A 13738-nucleotide genomic window follows, 5' to 3' on the forward strand; every position below is an offset into this window, starting at 1 on the left:
AGACGTATTCTCTCGGCTGTGAGAAAGTGCGAGAAGCAGGGCTGGGTAGAGGGAGACCACATGTAACCTTAACAGAGACCAACAGGATCCTGCTGGAAGCTATGGGGTTAGGAGGACGCTTCAGCCTTTTCTTTTGCTTGAGGAAGATTAGCCCTGAGCTAACATCTGTGCCAGTCTTCTACCACCACTTTGTATGTGGGTCCCTGCCACAGCATGGCTTGATGAGTGGTGTAGTTCTGCACCTGGGATCCAAACCTAGGAACCCTGGCTGCCAAAGCAGAGTGTGCCAGACTTAACCACCATGCCACAGGGCTGGCCCCTCATTTTAACCTTTTTTTTTTTTTTTTTTTTTGCTGAGGAAGATTGGCCCTGGGGTAATATCTGTCGCCAATCTTCCTCTGTTTTTCATATGTGGGACACTGCCACAGCATGGCTTGATGAGCAGTGTGTAGGTCTGTGTCCAGGATCCAAACCTGCGAGCCCCAGGCCCCCAAAGCAGAGCATGCAACCTTAACCACTACGCCACTGGGCCATCCTCATTTTAATCATTTTTAAGTGTACAGTTTAGTGGCATTAAGTACATTTATATGGTTGTGCAACCATCACCACCGTCCATCCCTAGAACTTCATTCATCTTGCAAAACTGAAGCTCTGCACCCAATAAACAATGACATAATACAACCATAATATTAATAGTAAAGATAACAATGATATTCAACAGCAACTCCCCATTTTCCTCTTCCTGCGGTCCCTGGAAACCATCCTTCTACTTTCTGTCTCTATGAGCTTGACTACTCTAGGCCCCTCATATAGGTGAAATCATACAGTATTTGTCCTTTTGTGACTGGCTTATTTCACTTAGCATAACGTCTTCAAGATTCATCCATGTTGGAGCATGTGTCAGAATTTCCATCTTTTTAAAGGCTGTATAATACTCCATGTATGTGTATACCACGTTTTGTGTATTCTTCTGTTGATGGCATATGGGTGACTTCCACTTTTTGGCTATTATGAAGAATGCTGTGTACATCAGTGTACAAATGTGTGTTTGAGTCCCTGCTTTCAATTCTTTTGGGTATGTACCCAGAAGTGGAACTGCTGGATTATATGGTAATTCTATTTTTAATTTTTTGAGGAACTGCATACCATTTTCCACAGTGGCTGCACCATTTTACATTCCCACTGGCATTGCACAAGGGTTCCAATTTCTCTACATCCTCACCAATACTGCTTTTCTTTTCCTTTTCTTTTTTTGCATAATAGCCAGCCTAATGGGTATGAAGTGGTACCTCATTGTGGCTCTAAGACCATGCACTTTTCATGCCACCATGCTGTCTCTCAGAAAGGAATCAAAGATACCAGCATGCGTCCAATTCCACCATTCCATTTCTGGGTGGAAATGGTGACAACACTAGGTCAGGACAGAAGCTCAGTTCATTTCCCTGGGTTAACAGTGAGCTACAGCAGACCACATTCAGAATATCCCCTAAGACACCAGACACCTAAAGCGCACTATACAATTTGGCACCGGATACTGAATCAATCTTTAAAGGTTTTGCTTGAGGACCCTAATATAGCTTGGAAAACTATGCTCTTCTTTGCACATTTAAAAACTGATGTTTGTAATTTTATCATAAATTCAAATAGTTACAAAGAATACAATTTCCAGCATATTATAAATATCAACATTTTAAAATAAAACCATTACATCGTTTTAAATGTATCCAAATGGACTCTAAATCCTATAACTATTTGTTACCCACCATCACCCATTTAAGAAATACACAAACAAGCCCATGTTTAGCAAGCAAAAATCGTGTATTGTTCTGTTTTCTCTTTGAAATTTTATTTCCATTCTACTTCCCCGTCAGAGTTTTATGCTTATGTAATATATTTATGATTGAACATCTTTTACTAAATATTCCATCATACTTTTATTTATCAAACAAATCTATAAAAATTAAAATTTATACACTTTAAAATTCCTGTGACCACAGGCTCTAAGTGTTTCCTGGATTGAGTTATCATTAAAATTACTTGTGGTGTACAATGGATCAAAACAAACTAAATGAATAGAACATTTTGACACATGCTAACATAGAAAGTAAAGTTTTACTGGCAGTTTGCATTTCTTAATAAGATAGATGATGCTTCCTTTTTAAAAATATTATGTGTATTGTGGATAAATATTACTTATTGCTAGAATGACAAACTGTTTAGCATCCATTCAATTTTTTTTATTTTTTAGAGATGAAAAATCCTTGTTCTTATAAACAAGGAGATGGGAATGGAAACAGTTTTGTTCTAAAAATGTCCTTCAAGTTTTGAAACTCCTTCTGACTTATTTTCCTCAAAACACATGGCAATCCATTATCAAATATTAGTTGTAATGATCTGTCAGCTGACAACTTCATTATTTCCTCCTTCGATTTTGTGGAAAGCAAGGGATTGGAAACCACCTGTCTTACAAAGAATGTGTTATTCAGTCTATTATGGGTCGGGTTGTGCCCCTACCCCGCCCCCAAATTCATATGTTGAAATTCTAACCCCCAATACCTCTGAATGTGACTTTATCTGAAAACAACATCATAACAGAAAATTAGTTAAGATGAGGTCATCAGAGTGGACTTTGATCCACTAGGACTGGTGTCATTATAAAAAGGGGAAATTTGGACACAGACAGACACAGAAGGAAGAGGATGTGAAGACACTGGGAGAAGCCGGCCATCTGCAAGCCAAGGAGAGAGGAATAAATTCTCCCTCCCAGCCCTCAGAAGGAACGAACCCTGCCTACACCTCAACTTTGGACTTCTAGCCTCCAAAACTGTGAGGCAGTCAATTTCTGGTGTTTAAGCCTCCTCTCCGTGGTACTTTGTCTCCGTGGTACTTTGTTATGGCAATTCCAGGAAACTAATACACATTCCTTAGAGCCATCCACCTCCCCTACATCTATGCCAAGATTTTCAATTTTCCCTTTATTTGGTGCCCAGGAGGGTTTTTTAAATCCCAGAGCAAATGCGCCCTAGGAAGATTGGTAGTGAATGAGAGGGACACCTTTCCTCTGTAAAGGGAGGGAACATCCCTTGAGGAAGAGGTGGTGGGGGTCGGTGGGGGGTGTTTAATAAAAAGCAGATCCGGAATGTGAAGATCGTCAGGTTGCTTTCCTTCAAAATATCCTGTCATGGGCCCCTTTGGAAAGCCTTCGTCAGCCCCCGAGGAAGAGAGGCTCCCACTTTGAAGATGACCGCACCGAACTGTAGAAAACCCACTGTAACTCAGGGATGTGGAAAAACTTTTGTCAGCCGGAGGTGTTGATGACATTTTCATGGAAGATATGACATCGGCTGGCCTTCTGGGTAGAATTTTGATTCCTGGTGAGGAGAAGGAAGGGCATTCCCCACAGCATGGAAGCGACTTGGGAATGGACTTCTGATGAAACTAAAGAGTTGGTAGCGTGGGACCAGCCCACACAGGACCTGCATTTATGGGCCTGGGAGCTTGTACTCAGGTACTGGAGATTTTTGCATGAGCGAGTACCTGATGAAAGTGATGCTGAGGGAGATTTGTTGGGTGTTGATAGGGAGGAGGAGAGGGCGCGTGCAGAGCTCGGAGGCAGGGAGCAATCCAAGGGTAGTGGTCATTAATGTGTGGATGGGTGTAAAGGCCTTGGAAATGGAGAGGCCGCTGCTGGTTAATTGTGATGGAGACAGAAATTGTGTGCCTATGTTATGGTTAAATTGTGTGCCAATTGCTTGATGTTCTTCATTTCAGACGGGCTGCCAAGTCCCAGAGCTAACTCGCTGCCGTTCCCCCATTCCTGCTGCCGCCTTCTGTATTGGGGGAATACTTAAAGTCTAGAAAGACCACACGCCTTTCAGTTCATCAAGTAGAGGTACAATAGGGGCCACATTTCTCTATTGCTTGGCTGATCCTTTCATTGTCAGGATGAAATGAGTGAATGTATGTGAAACACTTGGTTAGCTATGAAGTCCCCAGCACGTATAGAGGTATGACCATTCACTACTCATTACTCTTGTTGCACGCTGCTCTTTCTTAGAGGTAGTGAAGAGGTTTTCTGAGTGCCTCATTTAACATTAGCCTTGAGTAACTGCAATGGTAATAGAGGCTCCATTGTCTGATGCTAGAGAATTTCATTGGGCTTACACCCCTTTCCAAATTGGGAAGGTGCTACAATATCCCCCTCTGAGTCCCGCTGGGGAGAAGAGGCACTCTTCACATGCCTTCTGGATTCTCTGAGGTGTCTGGCTTCGTGCCCAAAACACCCTCAGAGGACTGTTCATTTTCTGTCATAATTGTGAGCCTTCCTGATTATGTAGCAACGGAAACAAAGATTTCCTATGCCCTGAAAATCAGATTTTTGATGGCCACATGCTCTCCCCACTCTCTGGTCTAAGCAGGGAAGCATGCAGATCATTAGAACAACCCAGACGCACAACTCTCTCTCTCTCTCATATGAGAGACCACTGTGTTTTTAAGACTCTGAGAGGATGAGAAACTGGTTTTCTACTAAAAGAAATTAGCGGTCATTATCCTTATAGTCATCTCTCCAAAACTCATTGACATGAGTGACCCTCTATCTGTGACCCTGAGGGTCATTGGAACCTTCCTGTGTTCGTAACCCCCCGGAGGACTCTCTTGGCTGTCATAGTAGAGACCTGTCCTACTGGCCGTGTGGCTGCAGACTCTACTAGGACTTAATATTTGGCATTTCTTCCAAGGATGAAAAGGAGATTATCAATAATATTTGAGTTTTCTTATGTAATTGACTTTGCCATCTCTTATTCATGTGTAAGTAAGTATCTTTACATGGATGGAGTAAAAGCATATCCACTGGTAGAAAGACAATGTGCAAGCAGCAGCTGATCCCCGGGCGTTAATGCTGCTCCCATTTAATAGATGGGGAAAATAAGCCTGTATGGTAAGATGATAATAGTCCCTATTGTACCCTGTGTATTTACCAGGTGCCAGGCACAGGGCCAAGGACTTTACACATTAACTCGTTTTCTCCACCAACCTATGGAGTGGGGATATTAACACCTACATTTTGCAGGGGAAGAAAATGAAAACCTGAAGAGGTTAGTAACTCTGCCAAGATCACAAAACAAGTAAGTGGCTGTGTCAGTCAGCACAAGTTAAATTACACTTTGTAACAAACAGCCCCCACATCCTAGTGGTTGCAAGAGCAAAGGTTTATTCCTCACTCTGGCTGCATGTCGATGCAGGCGGACTGGAGGCTCTGTTTCTCCTTAATCTGGGATCTGGGCAGATGGAGTGGCTGCTACCTGGGACCTGCTGGTCATCGTGGCTGATGGAAAAAGAGAACATGGCAAAGTGCTCACTGGTGACACTTGTTCCTTCTGTTCCTTTTGTGGGTCAGAGCCTGTCCCCAGCCACCCCTAACTTCAGATGGGCAAGAAAGAACAATTTGACCATCTGAGAGGGAGAGGAGGAATACCTGTAGGCAGCTCTACTGACGACCACAGTGGCAGAGAGAGGATTTGCTAAGAAAGCGATTTTCTAAGGCCTGTGCTCTCTCCTCTCATGAATGCTGCCATGTGCTGAGCACTTCCTGAGGGCAGGTGCCATGCTAAGCATTTTACAGATATTTGCAGTCCTCACAACAACCCTGTCAGGTAGATACTATTATTATCTTCATTTCACAGATGAAGTTATTGAGCCCAGAAAGGTCTGGAAGTAACTTGAGCCAGATGGCACAAGGCATAAAAAAATGGTACCTTGTGCAGCCCTCAAGCCAGCCTGACTCTGGGGACTATCTTCTTTCCACTTGCCATGAGGATTACCAATGCCACAGACGTCACTTCAGTTTCATAAGAAAAGAACCACAGACATTTTTTAAAAAAGGATTAAAACTTTATTTAATTGTGTGTTTATTTTCTAATTAAAAAGGTAATAAGTGCACATTATTAAAACTCAGACAATACTTACAGGTTTGAAGGAGAAAGTAAAAAATGAGGAATAACCAAAACATTTAGATATGTCCTTCCAGACATACTGACCTGTAACTTGCTTCTTCACATAATGATATATTGTGAACATCTTTCCAATACATATATTTCATTTTTAATGGCTGCATAATATTCTAACGACTGTGCCACAGTTGAGTTGGAATGTTGTGATACATTGATGAACATTTATCTTGTTTTCAAGTTTTCTCTGTTCCCTTGGTTTGAATTCCATTTCTTTCTTGATAGTGATGGCTAATAGCTTTTCCTATTTTTCTTAACCAATTCATGTCTTCACCAATGAGAAACATTGTAACGGTCGAAGATCTTTACTCAAAATATTCCTTCCACTGTTACCTCTTTTCTCTCCCTCCTCCATAGAGACACCCCCCCGCCGTCCCCCCCACCAAATGCTATTAAAACGTTTTCATTCCCAGAGTCTCAAGCCAGGGGTTTTCCTTGACATTTCTGTTTGGTTTCAGATAATTCTTCTGAAATTTCCCTATAAACTGCTTTCCTTATTTTTCTTCTTTTGCCTTTTGTTTTCTTTCTCTTTTTTTGTATATCCGTACTCCATATTGTATTTTATATTCGCATGTCTGTATTCTAGAACTATTAAATAAAATGTTTTGTGCTTTTTCTGGCTGTTACCTCTACGGCAAGGCATTCATCCCATTCTGGCTGCAGCCTCCTAGCTTCCTCTCTCTGTCCCCAAGTAGCCCCTGCTCAGCCGCACGGCAGTCCCAGCCACTGCACTCTCCCCACTCTGCCCGCGTTGTTCTCTCAGCCCGGAATGGCCTTCGCTGTCAGCTATGGTTGGTCTTCAGAGTCCAGCTCAAAAGCCTGCTCTTTCAGGAAGCCTTCTCGGACCCCATTCTTAGCCAAAATCAATTGTTCTTTCCTCTGTGCTTTGCAGCCCTCCACCTTCAGTGTGCACTCATTAAGGAAAACACTTATTCAGTGCCTACGGTGTGCTCTGACGAGCTGGGCAGATACAAGGAACACGCCTTGGTATCCACTCTCTGGGAATCTTCAGCCCCTCGGGAGATAGGCAAACACATCATTTCAACCCAGTATGGTAAAAGCTGAAGTGGAGGTAAGGGCGGGGCGCCACGGGAATAACGTGGAGCTGTGCCTTGGGGACGCAGCGCTCCCAACTGCTCTCATCTGCCTCCTGGAAGGGGAGAAATGTTCCTACGGTAGTGCCAACTAACCAAATTACAAGCGAGAAATGTGAGTATATGTTCTTCCAGTCCTGGTTGACTTTTCTTTGATGCATATTTTCCTTTAGTAAAGTTAAGTAAGGGATCCAGTTTTTAAATTCGCCTTTGGATCCCGGCCGCATCCGCCGTGGAACTCCGTCGATGCCGTGCATCCTCACCTGAGTGAACAAATGTCTCAGGTGTGCTCGAGCGAGGGACCAGTGAGTGGACACCAGGCACAGGTCCAACCCCATTATCCACATTTCCCGGAATCAGTCTACTTTTCACATCTTTCTTTCTCCCCTGAAATGGATGCACATTCCCCTCCAGATTTAGAATAGAAGTAATGACTCTTTCACGAAAGCCTGGAAAATATGACTTTTCCAGAAATGGTTTGGGTCGGTTAAAGATCCTCAGGCTCCTGGCACCTGGAGGACGGGCTGGGCCCTAGTCGCACGCATCTCTTCCGAGGCCCGATCGGGAATTCGCCCGGGCTGTCCCCCTCGGCCCGCAGGCCGGGTGCGGGGTCCCGGCGCAGGCCCTCCCCGCGCGGCGCGCGCCCCGGGGCCTCTCCAGCTCTTCGCGGGCGCCCCCGTCCGCGCGTTGCTCCAGCCCGGGTTTTGCGGCCCGCCCGGCGCCGCGCTCGCCGAGCAGGGAGCTGGCGCCGCCGAGGCCGCGGCTGCCGGGGTGTGGGGGCCGCGCTGCGCACGCGCGCACGCGCGCTCGCGGGGGTGGAGGGGTCCCCGCGCGCCCGGAACCCTCGCGCGGCCGCCCAGCCGGGAGCCGCCCGGACCCCGGACCCCGGACCCCGCGCGCCCCGCTCATCCTTCCCCCGCCCGTGTGCGCTGCCCGCGGCCCGGGAGGAACATTCCCGGCCTCCCCGCCCGCCCGGCCTGCGCCTGCTCCCGCTCCTCCCCCGCCGCGTGTTTTCCGCCCCAGTAACGATCGTGCCCCACAAATAAGCCTCGGATGCCCTTTGCCGAGCGCGCGGGAGGGCAGCAAGCGGGCCATTTTCAGGGCGCGTCTCCGGAGCCGCAAAAAGTCTTGTTTTCGCCCCAAAGTGGACGGTGTAGGAGCGGGGGCGGGCCGGGGGCCGCTTCCAACTGCTCCACACGCTCGAATAGTTGTCAGTAAAATCAAACTGACGTCAGCCCCGGGGAAAAAGATAGGTCTCTTTTGTTCTCCCGTTCTCCCCCCGGCTCCCCGGCGATCAAAGGCAAAAAACATTTTTTGGAGGTGGGGGGAAAGACAAAAAGGAAAAAAAAAAAAATGGCCATGCCAAGAGAGAGCTTCCATTAGAGCTCCTGCCCGGGCGCTGGAATGTTTAATGAATGCATCGAGCCTTTTGATCACCCTCGCTCGGCTGGGTTCAGCAGTGCCGGAAGGTTAGTTGCATATCCTGTGGCTGATCTGAAATTCGATCAGCAGAGGGGGCCAAGAAAAGAAAAGCATTTTAATGGGAATCAATAGAGGATCCTAGGTCCTGGAAGGAAATACGTGTTGATTAAAAATGCCACAAGATTAAAAAATGTTCACGACTAGTTTAAAAAAAAAAAAAAACAACCAGGAGAAAAAGGAGAGAGAGGGAGAGAAGGCGAGGGGGAGGAGGGGAAAAAACCCTTAGCAATCTATTTTCTGTGTGTGTTGCTGCCAGAGAGGCAGTCAGCAGACCAACAGTTTGTGTAATGCTTCAAGCTACAGCGGGCAAATTTAAAGCTGTATGCTCAGAACAACATAATAAATACTTACTGAAAATGCATTTCTGTTTCTAAGCGGGGTTCACTCATGCATAATACAAAACACCTAGGGCTGCAGAAGCGAGACACAGGGGGACAAATAAGGTGCACCGTGACTCAAGTTCTTAAAACTAAACTCTCGGGCTTTTAACAGTTGAGTTAAGAACGTAGACTTGCTTTTTTTTTTTTAAATAAAAAATGAAACTAATAGCTTTGAAAGACACCGCAGACTTAAATGGTCTGAAAGTTTTAAAGAGTTGTTGTATGTATATATCTGAAATCTGGTATCTTTGAGTGTGAAGAGGAGGGTTGGGGCTGGGAAGGGAGTTAGTGGTAAATAGCATATTGATTGGATTAGAGTGGAAAATTATTGCCCTGTAGGTAGAGAAAGTGATCAACAACGTGATAAAAACGGGTGAGGGTTATATGGCTGTTTACCTACTACAGTGGGAAAGGCAAAAGGGTCTTTTAAACCCGCTTTAACACAAAAACACATGTGTACACCCTGTCTGCATGGCCTCTTGGAGAGGAATTAATAGCATTTCAATGTTTACACATTTAACAAACAAAGTTCCTTCATTATGATGAGGGAATTCAGATACCATTGGTGATGGAACCTTCCTTTCAAGAGTCCTTTATTTATTTATTGCTGAGGAAGATTAGCTCTGAGCTAACATCTGTGCCAGTTTTCCTCTATTTTATATGTAGATCGCTGCCACAGCATGGCTGATGAGTGGTGTAGGTCCATGCCTGGGATCCCAGGGTGCCAAACTTAACCGCTGTGCCACAGGGCTGGCTCTCAACAGTGTTTTAGAGGCTCTCAATGGGCTCCTGCATTCTAGGATTCACCCATTACCCCTATTTTCCTTATTCTCAAGTTTTCTTTTAATCTCTCTGAAGACCATGAAAAGGAGCAAAGAGGTATTTCAGGGCAGTTTCCCTTGGATCTTCCCAATATTTGATTTCAGTAGTTTGGATAGAGCGGGATCCTTCAAAATTGAGATTTCCTTGTTCAGCAACAACTCCTCTTACCGCGATATTTTCTGGCTCTACCAGATTATAAAATCCTTGGAGGAAGGGGATTTATCTCTTTTCTCATTCGTGTTCTGACAGTGCTCCTGAAAACGAAACCTTGCACCTCAGGAGTAGTAGAGGGTGCTCTGATTAATACAGTAGTAGTAAATCACACATTGATCACACTCTGAAATCCATTCAGAGAGGAAAATCTTTGCTGGGTAACTTCAGACAAGTGACCTAGCACCTCTGAGCTTCAGCTTCCTCATCTGTAAGAGGAGGGATGCTTATACCTACCCAGCATGGCTTTTGTGAGTGGAATAATGTATGTGAAGCACACTGTGACATGTCTGGAGAGAGAGAGAGAAATTTGTTCCTTCTCCAAAGGTGCCCCTACCTGGGGGCCATGCCTCCGTTATTCATACTCTTGTGTAGTCCCTGCCTGGAATCTGGGCTGCAGCTGAAGTGATCCTTTGTGACTTTCAAGGCTAGATCATAAGAATCTTGCTGCTTCTTGTCAACCTACAAAAACAGAAACCAGTTTAAGAGGCAAAGCATTTATCTGGGGTGAAAGAATTGCAATTTGGGAAGCACAGATTCAGGTAGAAACCCAAATAGTGTCCCAATTACAGAAAAGGGGCTCTGGGTTTTTATGGTTAAATGGGGGGGAAGATGAGGTAAGTTGTATGAAAGAAGGGTTCATTGGTGCTAGAAGAGGTAAGGCTAGGTTTGCACTTCATACATAGATTGGCTTGAGATTCAGTCATCAGGCCAAAGGCTAGACGTGTCCTTCATTGATTGGCTAGCGATTCCATCATCAGCAAAGTCCAGTTTCATCAGTCCTTACAAACAGGATATTCTTGTCCTTACTGACATCTTGGAATGTTGGTGGTTTGGTCCAGTTGAGAAGATAAAGAAAATAAGAGTGCAAGGCAATTCCTCTGAAATGGTTGCTCCAGCTCTATTTTAATATGGCTCCACTCATGTCATCTTTCACATTCTATACCTGGGTCTCTTGGAATGTTCCCTCTGAGACACTCCCTCTCAGGACCCAGCTGCATTCTTCCAGAAGCATGTGTAGGCCAGGATACCTGTAGCATGCAGCCTGATAGCATACAGTTGCTCCCTGCAATGAGCTCCCAGTCAGCAGGTAACATCAACTGGTAGCTAAGTGAATGAGCCAACTTGAATGTCCAGTTCTGTTGAACCTTCTGAACTTCAGCCCCAGCTGCTATCTGTAATTGTATGAAAGACCCCAAGCAAGAAGCGCCCAGCTGAGCTCAGTCAACCCACAGAACCATGCGAGATAATAAATAATAAATATATAAAATGAGCAAATGCTAGCTTTTATCACTATCTTAATTTCATAGTAGATACTAAACCTGTTTGTTGAATAAACATAAGTGAAATAAGCTAGCTGCTTGCCAACCTCTTTCTTACCCCTTTCCTCCTGCCCCTGGGTTATTCTTCAGCCCACAATCTTGCCTTAGTCCTTATTCCTGATGGCTATCAAGCTGAGTGTTGGCAACACAAAGACACAGAATTTTGTAAGCCCTTTGCTCCAGGGGCTCAGAGTCCAACTGGGAAGAGAAGACGCTTTTTCCAAGAAGGAGAAGCCATTTATGCACTGCTAGGTCCTGGCATAGCAATGAGTGTTGAACCATCTGTTGTTAAATGAAAATATTGTTTATTTTCTATAACATGTGCTTAGGAGGGGGAAAAGCTATCTGGGGTTTGAGCTGGCCTTTGTTCATAGGGATTTTTTTTCTTCAGCTTCATTCTGGTGTAGTTGTACCTTTCGTGGGATTTTCAAAATGTCAGTGTGCAGGAGCACAAACTTCTGCCAGTTTAGGAGCCCCCAAAATGAGCAGATCTACTGTCTTATTTTATTTGTTTTAGGATGTATAATACTGAGTGATCACTTGGGAATATACATCCTCGCTTGTGTAGCACAGTCAGTGCCCCTTGGCCATGGGTGGAGAGTAAACCGTTTTTTTGGGGAAAGAATAGAGTTTGGGCACGGCCCCGTTTCTCTGAAACCTCCTGCATCTACTGGGCGCTTCATTTCCCAAGGCTACAGCGATCCCCAGAGGCTTCTCTCCCATCAAGAGTTATTCTACCCAGAAAGGGTATGAGAGAAGGGGAGGCGTGGGCAGGAAATCCATTGAGGCTCACCAATATGTAAAGTACAGCTTAATTTTTGTGTTTTCTCTTGCATTTACTATAAAATGTTTAAAAAGATTTAACCTCCCCCCCCAAAGCTTTTTCAATCTGATTGATAGATGTGTGTATCCATATACATAATGAGCCTGGTAAAAAAACATTTTTAGGAGCAAAGGGGTCAGCTACGACTCTTCACAGCTCTTCATACATCCTTCAAAAGTTGTATTCAGAATGCGATAGTTACAACAACCTGCTGGAACGGAAGTTGCTTTCTGCAATGCACCGGTTGGGGAGTGTAATGTGTTCTCATAAGATTCTGGCCAAATTTACATCCCACCCCTTGCTGCTATCTCTGGCTTGGTTGGCATCATCTCCACGGTGGCTTATCATGCTGCCTTCCCGTCAGATGGTCAGGTCTCGAGATCAGCATCTCTGGGGTTGAGCCTGGCTCTTGAAATGCAGCCCATTTCATAAGCTTGAAAAGGGTGTACCATTCATTTAATTCTTCATTCATTCATTCATTTATTCAACAACATCTATTATCTGTATACTCTGGGTCAAACACTGTATTAGGGCCTGGGGATACAGGGATGAACAAGACACAATCGTAGCCTTCCAACAGCTTCCAGGCTTGTTGGAAAGACCCGCAGTAATCAGATAAACACTGATGGAGAAACTGGAGTGATTTTGAAAACACAAGGACAGCAACAGGGATTAGACAAGGGGAAAGCCTCAGAGAGTCTGACCTAGAAAAATGGCTGGGAATCAGCCAGGTGAAGGCAGGGGCATGGGAAAATGTATTTAGAAGGAAGATTGGAATTGCAATTATTTGAGATGTTGTGTGGAGGTTACTAATTCTGCCCTGGGATCTGTAAAGGCACCTAGACATGGGGATGCTTAAGCTAGTCCTGACATTTAAAAGGCAAATTTTAAACAGTGGCTAATGTAAGACATCATCACTCAGTCACCTTTTAAGCTATGAGCTGCTTTTTTAGACTCAATGTGCCCACTTTCACTTATGTCTCTCAGCAGTGACTTCTCTTGAGTTTCATCTGAATTAACGATAGTGGCTGCCATTTTCGAGAAGTGATTATTTTCTTCTACTTTTATGATTGTTGTACCTTAATGTCCTTGTTGATGTCGATTATGTTCTGTAACATTAGTGGCTTTCTTTTGTACCTACGAATTTTCCGAAGTGTTTGTACTTATTTTGTAGTTACATTATTTTAATTTCATTTTACTTTTTTTTATTTTGGGACAATATATATATAACATAAAGTTTGCCATTTTAACCATTTTTAGTGTACAGTTCTGTGGCATTAAGTACATTCACATTGTTGTGCAACCGTCACCACCATCTGTCTCCGATAACTCCCCATTCTCTCCTTCTTCTGTCCCCTGGCAAGTCCCATTCTACTTGGTCTCTATGAATTTGACGACTCGAGGTACCTCATATAATCATTTTACACTTTGAGCTTTTTGGCAGAATCGCTGTCAGACTTGAAATGGTGCTAGAGAAAGATTTTACAAGATGAATTACTGAAATTTTTAATATGTTTAAGTGTTCTGCACACAGATTTTTAATTTTCCATGAATGTGTAATTTATTCCAAAGCTGGCTGTATCAGTGTGTCTCAAGT

At 44.4% G+C, this 13738-nt stretch overlaps 1 long non-coding RNA gene across 4 annotated transcripts in view; it reads left to right on the forward strand.

The window, feature by feature from the left end:
- Positions 1-8341: 8341 nt before the first annotated feature.
- Positions 8342-13738, forward strand: part of LOC139080792 (uncharacterized) — a 100136-nt gene continuing 94739 nt past the window's right edge. For 3 of the 4 annotated variants that reach the window (XR_011535571.1, XR_011535575.1, XR_011535574.1), the window contains exon 1: positions 8373-8571. This is a non-coding gene — a long non-coding RNA (uncharacterized lncRNA). Of the gene's footprint in view, positions 8572-13738 lie in introns of all 4 variants that reach the window. The other variant, XR_011535572.1, reaches the window with a different exon arrangement.

Source organism: Equus przewalskii, chromosome 32 (genome assembly GCF_037783145.1).
Source record: "Equus przewalskii isolate Varuska chromosome 32, EquPr2, whole genome shotgun sequence".
Taxonomy (NCBI): Eukaryota; Metazoa; Chordata; class Mammalia; order Perissodactyla; family Equidae; genus Equus; species Equus przewalskii.